The sequence below is a fragment of the Mirounga angustirostris genome, unplaced genomic scaffold (genome assembly GCF_029215605.1).
Source record: "Mirounga angustirostris isolate CCGP_5_RB_7025 unplaced genomic scaffold, mMirAng1.0.hap1 SCAF_7, whole genome shotgun sequence".
NCBI lineage: Eukaryota > Metazoa > Chordata > Mammalia > Carnivora > Phocidae > Mirounga > Mirounga angustirostris.
Genome location: NW_026991715.1, coordinates 126,267,477 through 126,280,955, shown reverse-complemented (window position 1 = coordinate 126,280,955; position 13,479 = coordinate 126,267,477). Strand labels below are relative to the sequence as shown.

General features: G+C 41.7%; 1 pseudogene; it reads right to left on the bottom strand.

Annotated features, from left to right (window-relative positions):
• Positions 1-7,450: 7,450 nt before the first annotated feature.
• On the bottom strand, positions 7,451-13,468 carry LOC123835707 (UDP-glucuronosyltransferase 3A1-like; annotated as a pseudogene).
• Between the last annotated feature and the right edge of the window lie 11 nt (positions 13,469-13,479).

Below are 13,479 nucleotides of genomic sequence, written 5' to 3'. Positions count from 1 at the left end.
CCAGTGCGCTGAGCCCTGCGCCCCGCGCCTCGCACAGCGCAGCGACCTGTGCGCCCTGGGGACACGCTCCGCTCGGAGCCAAGGAAATGCTCTGGCGGGCAGATTGGGAAGACGTGAGAGATGGACCCCGCCTGTGTTCTCTTCCGTTTGCGGTTTCTTGCCCTTCTGCTCCACCACCCAGGGTGCTTGCTCCACTGGCTAATTTGTCCTCACCCTTCCTAACCCCGGACATCGGGAAGGAGGGGTTAGTGAGCTCTCCTTAACCCCTCTCTGTCCGCGGAATCGCCACACTCTCCGCAGAGAAGGTACTCTGAACCAGGAATGCGGGGACCTCAGGAATTTGCTTCCAAGATAGTTCCACCTCCAGGTGACCCGCACCCATCCCCATTTTAGGGACCCTTCCACGAATTTTCCCACCTCCTAACTGCTCTGGTGACCTCATACTGTCACCCGCATACTCCATTTCCCTAGATATTTGCTTAAAATCTCTGAGACGCTACTCCCTGGAAGTAGTGTCTACTCCCTGGGAGTAGCTTGTGTCTACTCTCTAGAAGAAAACCCCCAAGAGAAGTCGACCTCCATTCCTGGATTGTGTTCTGAAGACCTCTTAAGGAGGTCATTCATTCATGAAGAGGTGCTAGAGTCCTAACTCCAGAAGTCCAAGTCTTTACCTGGAGGTTTGAACCTCTAAAGCTGAGATTATAATTCTGAATGAGAATTATAAAATAGGACTGGGAACCTTACCACAGTCTCCTCAGGCACCAAACTGAAGACATCTTGTAATTCTGCCTCTTTGTAATGTCAGCCCTGGCAAGGACAGGGCATGGAAACCCCAGAAGGCATCTTTACATTCTCTATCCCCAAAGCAAATCTCTTGTAAAGGTTTTCAGTGCAGCTTCCCTTACAGCCTGTCACAGGTAACAGAATTCTCTTTTCCAAGGGGCAGGGGAGGATAATTCTGTGAAAACTTTTACTTTCCTGATCAAAGAGCTATATTTCTTTGAAAGCTATATTATATAGCTTTCTGAGCTTTGACAAGAGTTTACAGAAAGGCAAATACCCATTTTAGGTGTGATTCCAAGTGGTAGAGGCAGGAGAGAGGGAAAGAGGCTGAGAAGATACTGGACGTGGAGGCTGGAATGGTTCAGGCTCAGTGCTTCGAAGAGAGGCGTGACGAGGAAAGTGGCCTCAGGGCTTAAAATATGAAGGCCACTGTTCCAAATTACCCTGGGACAAAATCACAGAACAACCCTTGCTGACTGGCACATAAAGAAGGCCATAAGGGCTGAATAAAGAATTCCAATTCTAGGAAGAAGCCAATGAGCAGGAATTTGCAACAAAATCAGCAAGTGGATATGATGTGGGGGACAGGAATTGCCAGAATCGCTGGGAATTTCATAAGAAATGGTAACCCCCCCCCCCATACTTTGTCTCCTAAGGCTACACTTGGCATCAGGTCTTCTTCTGTTTCCTGGCCCCACACAGCCAGCTGACCACCACACTCAGTAGCTTCCCACGGAGCCGCACATTGCCCAGGATGACCACCGGCAGGAACAAGATGTTGAGAAGGTACTGTTCATGCCGCGGCTGTTGGAAAGTGTGGGGCTTGAGGTGTGCTACACCCCGTCTGGAGGCTGGGATAGATCCAGCCCACCAACCCCTTGGGTGGGACAGGAGGGAGACGGGGTAGGAGTGTCTGATGATGCTGGCAATCACTGCTGCTGATTTGTACCTGTTAGCAGAGACAGGGCTGGTGACAGCATTAGACGATAGGTTCTCACCAGCTTAGGCTCGACAGAGAAGGCTGGTTTTCAGGTAATTATAATCTGGCCCTGAAATTTACCAGCTGAGTGCCTATGAACAGTTTAATTTTATAGATTCTTGTATGCACAGAATCCAAATTAAGGCTGAAAGGTAAAGTTGTGCCTAAGTCAGTCCCTGTCTTCATGGAGTTCACGATCTACGAGACCGAAAGATACCCGTATGGTTTCTAAGTGTGCTCATTGCTAACAAAGCACCACTGTTTATAATCCTTTCAGTGGACAGAGCTAGGAAATATATGGTTATAGATATAGATAGCAAGATCCCATATTTATTTCTCTGCTTATAGATGCTGTACCTATGTCTATTACCTAGTTACAAAAAATCAATTTATAATTTATACTGATAATCTCAATTCAATACATCACAGGGGTTGTTCTAATCTTCCCCATTTCCACATTTGTAATTTTCTTTTCCAAAAGTAAGAAACAACATCAATACATTTACTCGTTTGCTCAGTCCTATCATGCATAGAAAGTGAGGTCAAATATACTAACCCACACAACTGTGAAAAACCTACTCAATAGACAAGTTTTATTTGCAGTTCTTGTTGTCTTTAGACTGGATATACATAGTTGACCCTTGAACAAATGGGTTTGAACTTCATGGGTCCACTTATATGTGGATTTTTTTTCAATAAATACGGTACAGTACTGTAAAGATATTTTCACTTACGATTTTCTTGATAACATCTTCTTTTCTCTAGCTTATTTATGGTACATATTACGTACTATATGGCTTTTTTATAATACATTTATTTAAAACACATATTAACTTATACATGTAGTGTATGTTATACATGTACTAGTAATACATATACACCTGATATATAATACATATGACATACAAAGTATATGTTAATCAACTCTTTATGCTATTAGTAAGGCTTTTGGTCAACAGTAGGCTATTAGTAGCTAAGTTTTGGGGGAGTCCAAATATATGCAGATTTTTTACTATGTGAGGGATTAGCACTCCTAACCCCATGCTGTTCAAGGGTCAATGGTACTAGGAAACCAAATTCAGCAGCATATAAAGTTGATTACACACCAATACCAAGCAAGAATTACCCTGGAATGCAAAGAGGGTTCAACATATGGAAATTGATCACTGTAATATACCACATTAACAGAATGAAGGAAAAAACCCACATGATCACTTTAATTGATTCAGAAAAAGCATTTGACAAAATTCAACACCCTTTCACGATAAAAACATTCAACGTAATAAAAGCCATTAATGAAAAACCCACAGCAAACAGTGTACTCAATGATGAAAGACAAAGCTTTCTCTAAGATCAGGAACAAAGCAAGGATGCTTGTTTTTACCACTCTATTCCACATAGTACTACAAGTTCTAGCCTGAGCAATTAAGCAAGAAAGAGAAATAAAAGGCACCCAAATTGGGAAGGAAGAAGTAAAATAATCTCTATTCACAGATGACATGATCTTACATGTAGAAGATTCTAAAGATTATACACACACACACACACACACACAAACCTGTTAGAACGAATAAATGAATTCAGCAATATAGCAAGAATACAAAGTAAGCCACAAGAATCAATTGCATTTCTATACTGACAGTAAACAATCTGAAAAGAAATCTACAAAACAATTCCATTTACAATAGCATCAAAAAAGAATAAAATACTTAGGAATTAACTTAGTCAAGGAGGTGAAAGACTTGTACAATCAAAACTGCAAAACACTGCTGAAAGAAATTAAAGAAGATACAAATGGAAACACATCCCATATTGGTGTGGAGCCATAACGCTGATCCTGCAGCTCCCTCCTTCAGCGTCTGTGAGTCCTGGGCCAAGCGCACATGCAGCTCTGTGATAAAGGGGCCAGCTTCTCTTATAGGTCCCCCAGGGCATTGAGGTTGGCGGTATGAGAAACATACACAGGTTCTAGTCATCCTTACAAGTCCCAGGTCATCCTTGCTGGTTCCAGTTTATTCCTGTTCTCATCTCATCCACTTTATTTTTCCTCGCATCCAGTCTGGCTGACTTAAATCTCAATACTAGAAGCTCATATGGGCTGTTCCACCTGCTACCACAGCTATGTAAGTTCTAGCCCCAATGATACATCTTTTTTTCTACATAATTCATAGTGTTCTCTCTTCTCTGATCAAAGCCTGACCTAATATTCCTTTTCCCATTCTGTTTTACTAACCAAACCTCAATTTTATTTGGAATAAAACAAACAAAAGGAAAGCCTCTACATTTTCCAACCTCTCTTGTAACTAGGAGTCATCATGTGACAGAGTTCTTATTAATGGAAGTTAAATGGGAGTCACTGAATAGTTAACAGCTTTCAAGGATGACATGCTCTATTAGGTTTCTATTTCCTGCTGTAACTAATTACCACAAACTTGGTGACTTAACGCAACATGACTTTATTATCTTACCCTTTTGTAAGTTAGAAATCTGATGTTGGTTTTTTTTTTTAACATTTATTTATTTGACAGAGAGAGACACAGAGAGAGGGGGAACACAAGCAGGGGGAGTGGAGAGGGAGAAGCAGGCTTCCCGCAGAGCAGGGAGCCCGTTGTGGGGCTCGATCCCAGGACTCTGGGATCATGACCTGAGCCTAAGGCAGACGCTTAACCGACTGAGCCACCCAGGCGCCCTCTGATGTTGGTTCCTAATTCCTAAGTATTTTATTCTTTTTTGATGCTATTGTAAATGGAATTGTTTTGTAGATTTCTTTTCAGATTGTTTACTGTCAGTATAGAAATGCAATTGATTTTTGTGGCTTACTTTGTATTCTTGCTATATTGCTGAATTCATTTATTCATTCTAACATGTTGGTTTTATGGGCTAAAATCAAGGTGTTGGCATGGCTGTGCCTTTTGGGGACCCTAGGGATGGATTCATTTCCTTGCCTTTTCAGTTTCTAGAGGTCCACAGTCCTTGGTCATAGTTCCTCTTCTGTCTTTAAAGCCAGCTACATTGCATCTCTCTGGCCATTCTTCCATGGTCACATCTCTCTCTCTGCCTCTCCTCTCCTTCAACTATAAAGGGTCTTTGTGACTGCATCGGGCCCGCCTGATAACCCACGGTAATCTCCTTATTTTAAGGTTTGCTGATTAGCAATCTGAATTCCATTTGCAATCTTAATCACCTTTGCCATGTAGCATAACATATTTACCTGTTCCAGGTATTAGGACATGGACATTTGCGGGGAGCCATTATTCTGCCTGTATCGCACAGAACTCTTTTTTCCTCCTTCTTCCTTGCCTAGAGCACATATATTCTGGCTCCAGCTACAGAAAGCACATAGCACCCATGAAGAAACCTTTTGATGGAAGCAACCGGCAAGAGTGGCTGGCCAGAAAGGAAAGAGGGGACTGGGGAACTGTGGACATTAGGGAACTGCCATTCTAGTCCCACATTTCCAACCTCCAGCCATCTTTCATGTGAGAAGGAAATAGACCCTTCATATGGTTAAGCCACTATTTTTTGAACTTCTATGACTACTAGTCAATTTAATTTCTAGTGATACGTAACATATAGGAAGGTCCATTGCTATGAAATGAAAAGGGGATGGAATTCTTTTCCTGAATCAAAATAGTCTTAGAAATCACCACATATCCTGCTGCTTGACTCACAAAAACATATTAAGGCTAAGTACAAATTTCATGGTCCCGTTTGACTTTCTCATAACCTTATTTTAGAAAGCAGGTGTCATGGAAAGATTTCATGAAAGTAGAAACTGTAGAACAACCGGTAGGTCCTATGTGTAGTCAGCAGAGATGGTGCTCCCCGCCGGAGAGGATACTGTATCTGCAGTGGAGTTCTAAGAGGGAAGATTGTGGGAGGGAGGATCTGCACATGTTTAGGGGGCCACTTTCTGGAACTTTGAAGAGAACTCAGAAGAAGAGGCAATTTGGGTTTCTCTTACTCAGTTCTGGCTACTATATCAAAATACCATAAATCTGGTGGCCTATAAACAAAAGAAATTTGGGGCATCTGGGTGGCTCAGTTGGTTAAGCATCTGCCTTCAGCTCAGGTCATGATCCCAGGATCCTGGGATCAAGCCCTGCATCAGGCTCCCTGCTCAATGGGGAGTCTGCTTCTCCCTCTCCCTCTGCCCTCATCTCATGATCTCTCTCTCTCTCACACACACTCTCTCTCTCAAATAAATAAAGTCTTTAAATTTAAAAAAATTTAAAAAACAAAAGAAATTTATTTCTCACAGTTTTGGAGGCTGGGTAGTCTGAGATCAGTGTGCCAACATGGCTGGCTTTGGGTGAGGACTCTTCCTGGCTTGTAGACAGCTGACTTCTCATTTTATCCTCACATGATAGGAAGGGAACTAGGGACACCTGGGTAGCTCAGTCAGTTAAGCGTCTGCCTTTGGCTCAGGTCACAATCCCCGCATCCTGGGATCGAGTCCTGCATCGGGCTCCTTGCTCAGAGGGGAGCCTGCTTCTTCCTCTGCTTCCCACTCCCCCTGCTTGTGCTCTCTCTCTTGCTCCCTCTCTGACAAATGAATAAATAAAATCTTTAAAAAAAATAAAAAAGTAAAAATAAAATAAGAAAAGAAAGGGAACTAGCTAGTTCTCTGGCCTCTTCCTATAAGGGCACTAATATTCACGGGGGCTCTATCCTCATTACTTAATTGCCTCTCAAAGGCCCCACCCCCAAATACCATCATATTGGGGTATGGTTTTCAACATATGAAATTAGGGAAAACATTCAGTCCATTGCAGTCCCAGAAGCAGACGCTGAGACAAGGACTTGAGTACAAGTAGTTTATTTGGAAAATGCTTGGGAACACTGGTGTGGAAATGGGAAACTGATACAGAGAAGGGAAGTCAGTCAATAAAGGGTGACTCAATAAGCCAGTTACCATACTTTAATTTCATAGGAAAACTGCAAAACAGTGCAAAAGACATGACTGAGAATTATCCCACAAGAGAGAAAAGGGAATTGGGCTATTTACATGCTAAATCTCAAGAACCATTGGTTGAGGGTTGCTCCCAAGGGTGTTAATTAATTGGAACTTCCAGACTGTCTTATACATGGGAAGCATAGCCTACCACAGTTATGGGGAAAGGATCGCTCATGCTTATAGTTGCATATACTGACCTCTGGCACTTGTAAAAGCACGCTGGAAAGTCCAGAGCATGAAGCAGGATTTGATAGCATCTACTACAGGAATGGAAGCAAGAGTGGCAGGAAGAGACTGAGAAAGTGGCTGAATCAGGAGACTGGAATCACTGGAGCATAGTGCCTAGGAGAGAATAGTGATGAGCTAGGGACAAAGTTTTAAATCTGAAAAGTAGGTCAAATTACACATGGGCAGAAACACAGCATAGTCCCAGCTATTCAGTAAGCCAAGAAGCCAAAGAGTTCTGGCAAGAAAATGTTAATAGACAAAGAAGCATCCATGGGTGATATATGCAACTAATGAATCATTGAATACTACATCAGAAACTAATGTACTATACAGTGGCTAACTGAACAACAACAACAAAGAAAAACAGGTTGTGCTAATATAAACAAGAGGAGTTGATGTCAATTGGAGCCAGGGTAGTGGAAGACCAGCATGGTCTATGCTAGTGTGAGACATACCAAGAACCAGTGACTTCCCAACACACCCAGCCCTAGGATGTATCCATGTCACATCTGTTTCAGCTTCCTGGCCCCACACAGCCTGACCATGCCTAGCAGCTTCCTACACAGCCAAATGGTACACAAGGTGACCACTAGCAGGAACAAGAAGACATCAAGAAGGTACTGCTCATGCCACGGCTGCTGGAAGGCATGGGACTTGAGGTGTGCCGCACCCCCTGTCTGGAGGATCTGGTCTATCCAGCCCACCAGCTGCTGGGTGGGTGTCAGGGGGTGGGAGCCCCTGATGATGCTGGTGGCCATTGCTGCTGATTTGTACCTGTTGGCAGACACACACACACACACACACAAGCACACACAATATACATATATATAAATATACATCTCTGTGTGTATATATAGAGAGAGAGAGAGACAGTTTGGAGAAATGTCAAAAATCAAATGTTAAATATTCAGCTGACTCAGGCTAAAGTTAATTCTGATCACCATAGAATGAACTTCTGAAGAATTCCCAAGTAGGGCTTTTCTTGAAATTCTCATGTCCTAAATGAAATTAGGTGATTAAAAAATAAGTTTTAAATTAACAGATTCTTTAGGTTATAAATTCTAGAACAACAAACAATTCTATAAAACTTGAATTATGATATAATAAAATCTCTATTACTCTTCCTTATTTTCTATATTTAAATTCTTATAAATTTTAAATGGAAGACACCTAAATTTTTGGTCTAATAAACTGTAAAAAAGGAGTTACAATTTACTGAAATGGAGATTTGATGAGCAGATTTAGGGGTGTTGGGAGCAGTCCAAAGTTGATATCTGGTCATGTTAAGTTTGAGATGCTTACCTGACAGCAAAGAAGAGATGTCAGTTAGGAAGGTAAAATGATATACTGCCATTAGCAGAAAGGTTTGGGCTGTAGTTATCCATTTAGGAATTAACATTAGTCTACAGAGAGGATTTCAAACCATAAGACTGGACAAGCATCCCAAGAGTGAAGTGCGGATTAGAAATTAGATGAGGGCGCCTGGGTGGCTCAGTTGGTTAAGTGACTGCCTTCGGCTCAGGTCATGATCCTGGAGTCCCGGAATCGAGTCCCGCATCGGGCTCCCTGCTCTGCGGGGAGTCTGCTTCTCCCTCTGACCCTCCTCCCTCTCATGCTCTCTGTATCTCATTCTCTCTGTCTCAAATAAATAAATAAAATCTTTAAAAAAAAAAAAAAAAAGAAAGAAATTAGATGAGATCCAAACACCAGACCTTGATCTGGAACCCGAGCACATCTGGAGGTGTAGTGTTGAAGAGGCATCAGCCATAGAGATTGAAAAGGAGCAGCCAGTGAGGGGTGAGAACTAAGACTGTGGTGTCTGGGACCATGTGAAGGAATGTTTAAGGTGGGGCAGTCATCAGTTGACATAAATGATGCTGGTAGGATAGGTAAGGTAAGAACTGAGAAGTGGGCATGGGCTTTGGCAGCATAGATGCTACTGGTGACCTGCGTGAGAGCAGTTTTGTGGAGTGATTAGGAAAATACAATCAGGCTGTCGGGCTTGTTGGGGGCCCATGTCAGGCCTATGGTCATGAATTTAAGTTGCAACTGGTCAGGGTGGTTGTGAGTTTCCTCTTTCTGGGGAGGCAGGCTCATAGTAGTAAAGAGGACCACAGGAAAGTGATAGTCAAGGCATCTCAGAGGAAGAAAGCCCATTGCTTCTGAACTGCCCAGATGTGTCTTCAAACCAGAGAGTCACCCTGATACACAAATGACTGAATCCAAATATCTTGATTCGCAATACAGTCTGCACCATTTAATTTATTTATTTGCAAATATTAACTGCCTGCCAGGAAGGGAGCTAGATGCTAAAGTGTCCTAGGGAATGCTGGTACTGCCTTTCATTAGGTGTCATGCTGAACATCATCCAAGAATTACTTCAGGTATGGAATGATTCCTCCACAAGCAGCAGTTCTCGGCCTTTCTGGGTATTAGGTCCCATTAACAATCTGATGAACATCATAAAAACACACTCTAGGAAATGTATATATGCAAACACATACCATTCACAATTTTACATTTCTAGGGGTTCATGAGGCCTAGGAGCCTAACTACGTTGCTTGGGCCAAGAACCCCTGATATAGAGGACTAATATTTAGTTACTCTTTACTTGTTCAACAATTACTTATGCAGTGCCTACTGTGTGCAAAGCAGTGAGAGAGGCCATGATAAACGAGAAAGATATGACCCTACTCTCATGAAGCTTACATGCTAGTTGGAGGAAAGAGTCAATAAACTAATAAACAGAATAATTACAAAGTATGACACATTTTGTGAAGGAAATTATATGGAATAACTGGCATTGATCAGAGAAGGCCTCTCTGAAGAGGTGACATTGGAGCTAAATGGAAAGAATGTTCCAGAACAGCTAAGGGCAAAGACCTCTAGAGGAAAGAATGATGTGTTTGAAGAAGTAAAAGGACACCCGGGTACCTGGCTAGAATTGTACATTAACCATCTCAAGAGAAACAAAAACTCTAAAAAGAGAAACTTTTGGGGCACCTGGGTGGCTCAGTTGGTTGAGCGACTGCCTTCGGCTCAGGTCATGATCCTGGAGTCCCGGGACCAAGTCCCACGTCAGGCTCCCTGCTCAGCGGGGAGTCTGCTTCTCTCTCTGACCCTCCCCCCCTCATGCTCTATCTCATTCTCTCTCTCTTAAATAAATAAATAAAATCTTAAAAAAAAAAAGAGAGAAACTTTTGTAAGTTACTTCTAAATACAGAAAGTTCTTCCTTCATCTGCCTTCAATTTGCCTTATTGAAATATAAGACTCATTTCTTTAACTTGGTATTCAGTAAAAATAGGTCAGCTGGTATCTTAGCTTAGCTGAGTTTTAGCTTATATGGGGTAAAAAAAAAAAAAACAAAAAACTTCCAGCCATTTCCCCTAGTGCTACCCTAAGGGCTACATACATATCTCTTGTCTCCCATGACTTGTTTCATCTTTAGAGCTAGGGTCTCCCCCTTGAGCTGCTCTATCAGAATGGAGACACCTAGGTCTTTGGCTTCTACTTGGAGTAGGTCTCCAGGCTGGTCTGTGAAGAGAAGAAACCCCACCATGGGCACACCATGGTTGATACATTCCATCACACTTTTCTACCCTCCATGAGTGACAAATAGGTGGAGGCTGGGGTGAGCTTGGACAAAGAAGAAAGACAGAAAGGTGATGCTGGAGAAAGAATTTGGGGAATCTGGAAAAGCAGCAATGTCAGGGAAACACACAGGGGATTCTAGAGGTATTTGGGAACAATTTAAAGAGTCCATTACCTGGAAGACACTCTATAAGCACCCTCAGAAACATGGGTCTAACACCTGAACTAGAGTCCAGCTAAAGCTAAGAATGCAGAGAGAGCACTAAGTTCAGCATATACCACCATTCATCCATTTATTCCTTCATTGTCTCTCTACATCATTTTAAAGCTGGGATTATGCCTTATACCTTAACACTGCCTGTCCCTGCCATACTGCTTCTCTCTTATTTGGAGTAAAATAAAATGTTGACGAGGAAGAGTTTATCTAGCTCAAGGACTTAGAAACTGTTAAAGTGCTTTTGGAAAATGCAATTTGTGGTCTCTACCACAGGCTACTGAAATATATTTGCAGGGACAGAATCAAAAACTTGTATCTCCAATTCACTGAGTGATTCTGATCCAATCTGCAGCTATACACATGAAGCGTCCCCAGAATGCAGCACTGGACAGAGAGAAACCTCCTTGAAGATGCGGTAAGACATCTCAGACAGGACAATGAGGAATTGTCTCACATTAGAAAGACACCATGGCACCCAGGTCTCTCACACTCCTCGTGAGAAGGAACTGGATACTTCCTTCCTGCTCTGCATAGTTATGTCTCAGAACATTTGTAGGCACTTCTTGGAAGGTGTTTGATCCTGATCACCTACCAATTACAAGAGGCCACAGTAACCCCACTTGAATATCACTAGCGGCTACAGATAACCGGTCTGGGTTACAGATGGATGAAGTGACCCCAAAGTGCCAATCTCTTCTGGTGCTTTGACTTTTGCTAACAGATGCTTTCCTTTTCAAGGATGGTGGAGTGCCCAGGCAGGGGTGACAGCGGCAATAAACCCTAAAGAAAAAGTAACTGGAGAGAGAGAAGGGCAGAACAGCTGCAGCCTGTAGAAGGAGGAAGTCCTTACCCATGAGGTCATTCTGAGGAAGCCAGTCCACAATTTGATCTCAAATTCTCAGTTTTTTGAAGGTTTCCGGTGACCTATGTGGGCTTTGCCACAAGGCAAGCTAAATTCATGGGTATTTTTGTCCTTCCCAACCTCCACTCTCTCCATACGGGTACACTTTTGAGAAGGCCTGTAATCTCTGCTCTCTCCTTTTTCTGGGCTTCCAGAGTCAACCACTACTCATGTGCTTCAGCTCATTCTTTTCCCCATGGTAGTGGCTGCTATAGGATAAGGGAGGACCTAATGAAAAAGATGATGATAAATCTCTCAAGAATGCATAGAAAACTATAAGCCAGACTGAAATGTAGAGCATCAAAAATAAAGAAGTAGGTGGATCTTTACCTCCCAGTTAACACTAGCCAAGGGGCATGTGTCTGGTTTTTCAGTCCTTGTTAACTGAGATGTAACAATAATAATAATAAAGACCCACTTAGTCATGCCCAGCATGTGTCAGACACTGCAATGGAACTCTTAAAAACATATATCCAATCCTCTCAACAATCCTGAGTGCTAAGATTATCCCTCTTTCACACCCCCAGAAACTGAGGCTTAGACACAGGCACTTGTTGGAGAGAATATATCAAATGAATGGCAGAACCAGGATTCAATTCAGATTGTGTCTGACTCTGAAGTCCAAGTTTTTTCTACTACACAACATCAAAATGGACTAACATTTGGAGAGAATGATGATTTTCATATATTTCTCTTAGAATATTCATGGATGGACTCATAGTGAAAATATATTTTAATTTGCTGGCTCACGTTGGGATTTAGCACAAACTGTGGAGGGAAAGAGTAAAAAATAGTGGTTGCCTCACAGTCAATCTTACAGATTCAAGTATTTAGTCTGTATAAATGCAGTTTGGGTGTTGTTGAAAATGCAAATTACCAGGATTCAAACCTAGAGATTCTGATTCACTAGGTCTAGGGTGAGGCCTAGAATCTACATTTTTTTATAAGTATCTCAAGTGAACCTGACAAAGGTGAGCTAAGAACGACACTTTGATGAAGACTAATGCAAAGCATGACCTGCATATTCCTGAAGCATCAGTGCGGAAGGGTACAGCTCACTGGAGCTATCTACATATCCTGGGGCTGGGTTGGGAAAGGCTCTGACAAAGCAGCATATATAACTGATAAGATACCCATAGTAGAACACCAATTGTTTCAGAGCTCCCAGCTCCCATATATCTCCTCGTTTCTATGAAAAATGAAATATCTGGTTGTCAGATATGTGAAGTGAGCATTATTTGGATAAACACAATTTATCAAAACTGGCACTAGAAAAATGAGAAATTTTAAATAGCTTTAAGTAGCTTAATTTAAGTTTCAAAATTTTTTTACAAAAATTGAATTCAGAATTGAAACCTCTAGAAACATAACCTCATAAAATACAAGAAGAGAGTACAATTCCAATGGAGTTTTATGAGGCCAGCTTATCCTTTAAAATATTTTTAAATGGAATCCAGCAATATATAGAAACCAGTATGTCATGACCAATTCTTTTATCTGAGGATGCAAGGTTAATTTAACAGTCAAAAATTAATCATTATAATTCACCACAATAAAAGAGTAAAAAGGAAGTATCATATATGATCTCCTCAATAGATGCATAATAAATCTTTAACAAAATTCAATATCCTTTTATTATAAAAACTCTCAACGTGGCTAGGAATAGAAAGTAATTTCTTCAGTGTGATAAAAGGCATATGTTGAAAAAAATTCTTGATCTATAATCATACTTCATGGTAAAATATTGAACTCTTTCCACCTAAGACAGGAACAAAGCGGAGAGGTCTACTCTCACCACTTTTATTCAACATCATGGTATAAA